Source organism: Montipora foliosa, chromosome 1, assembly GCF_036669935.1.
Source record: "Montipora foliosa isolate CH-2021 chromosome 1, ASM3666993v2, whole genome shotgun sequence".
NCBI classification, from domain to species: domain Eukaryota; kingdom Metazoa; phylum Cnidaria; class Anthozoa; order Scleractinia; family Acroporidae; genus Montipora; species Montipora foliosa.
The window spans coordinates 35,165,996-35,168,495 of record NC_090869.1 but is presented as its reverse complement, the minus strand read 5'-3'; positions in this window follow the sequence as shown (position 1 = coordinate 35,168,495).

The window sequence follows — 2,500 nt, the reverse complement described above, 5'->3', positions numbered from 1 at the left end:
AATCATTTGGATTTCTATAACTAATAATTTTATTTCCACCCATATTAATGTCTTCGTTTTTATCCAATTTTTTTGTAAGTTCATCTTTTACATATTTACGATCAACAGCAGATGTATCGTTCCTCACGTTTTCAAATCCGTAAATGCTATTATTATTGCATTGAATATCACCTTTCATAGTGAAATGCAAATAGTTACTCGGCTCATTGTTTAATTGAGTAAAATTGACAGCATCATTGCCACTAGTAGCTGTTTTGAGATTTACTATTTTATTGCTTTCCATTTCAAGATTGGGTGTTAAACCGCCTTTTAAAATATAATTATTCTGCTCTGTTTTATCAGCTTTTAACGTCAGTGAGTTATCAATGTAAAATTTTGTAGCGGCATCTGCGTAATGAAGTGGCTCTTGTAACCCAGTTATTTTTTGTTACCCATATCCATTGGATTCTGAGCTTCTATTTTACCATCATCTACATTAAGATCAAAATAAAAGCTTCTAGTTGAAGATGAGTTAAAGCATCTGTTGTATTATGTCTACCAGGTCCAACATTTTGAATCCTTCTATTATTCATATCTAGCAATCCAGTCATTTGATCGCTCCCATCTTTTTTTAAATAATCTTTTAAGTCTATGGGAGAGCTACTTGAACTACCTCCATTTGCTTTTACATGGTCGTAAATCTGTTTTTTGTCAAAACATCGCTATCAGCTGTTCCTGGTTTGATATTTGTGAGTCCTTTTTTTGTATATCGTAATTACCATTTAAAACCAAGTCCCTGGAATTCCTTCAATTATTTTTGTACTTGGCGTTTCTAATAAACCGTTTGAATAACTCATTTATATAATTGGTGTATATTATATTGATTCATTGAAGTTTTTAAAAGTTAATTATCTTGGTTTATCAATATATAAAAAAGAAAATGGCTCTTTTGCTGCTTTTTCATAAATATTTTTATTTATACCTAGCTCTCTAGCAATTCTATTTTTTTCATTTTGACTTGGAAATTCGAAAAGACAATAATGTGAAGAATCTTAGTCTTAGGCATTTATCACAGTTAAAAAAAGATTGACAAATACATGAACAATTTTTATTTCTGCTATTAGTCCAATAGTTTCTGATTTCAGAATCATTTTTTTACCAGTATTTAAAAAATCATCAAATACTATTATTTTTTGATTGTTATCAGGTAATTCTGATAATTGTATGTTTCAATGATATTATAACCAATATCATTCATTACTAATAGGTTCAATTATTTTTATTAAATCTTGGTATTTTTGTTGTTGTAAATTTTTACTATGTAAATAAACTTTATCGTAATATAATAATTTATAAGTTAAATGCGTTAATAGGTTGCTTTTTCCAGAATATGATTAGCCGCAAATCAGCATCCAAAAGCATCGGTCAGGCATGAAAGGGTATAACTGTCTGTAATTCGAGACTACATTGTCTTCAGCATCATGATTTGGTATTCTCATTTATATTATATGGCTATATTATTTTAGTACAACATGGTGTTCAACATAGTGTTCAACACTGTGTTAAACGATCTTTTTTATATATGATATGTCAATTTTATGTAACGTAATTATATAACAAATGAGTTAAATAAAGTGGAAAGAACTTGCAAAAAGTAAATCTGAATTAGGCGATAAAATTAATACGGTAAGAAATGCTATTATACAGCATGAATTTGGGTCAAAAAACAAGCCAAGCATCTTATTCCAAAGTGTTTAAACCAATAACAACGAAACTTGATGATGTAATCACCAGTAATTTGAGAATGGCTGTAGCAAAACGACGACCATTGAAAAAAGGTGAAGTGCCAAATTATGGCATTGATATTGAAGATGAAGTTCCAGATCTGAATCTTGGTGATTTATTTGATCAACCAGTCTTACCACAGCAAGAAAAACAACTGGTGCCAAAAATCTCATCGGTTTTGATAAAAAAATATTAAACAGTGGAACACATATTGGAAGTAAAGTACCAAATTTAAGTCAAGATACCAACGTATTAAATATTCATTGTGATTTGATTAACGATAGTTTAGTTGACGGACAAGATACTGATATTATTTACAGTTTTAGTACAAGTATGTTTCACCCCTAATATTCATTTACATTAGAACCAAGAAGAATAACATCTAATCCTATCAATAAAACTAAGCAGCTTACATTTAGGTATAGATTGTCAGCAAATGCAGGTCAAAATTTCAGTGTTCATGCTGTTATTTTATATGAAGAAGAAATTGCTATTGATAGAATTGGAAATGAACTTGTGATATTTTAAATAATGTTTTTATATTTAATTAATTATATGTTATGTAACCAAAAATTATATAACATATAATATATACAAGAAATGACTCAACTTTTTTAGATTAATGTTAATATACCAGAAACCCAGAAAAAGAATCTAAGTGAAGCTTATCATAAAAGGGAAACAATTGTTCTAAGGCTTACAAAAGACTCTCTATCTGGAAAAGACACTTTGTACG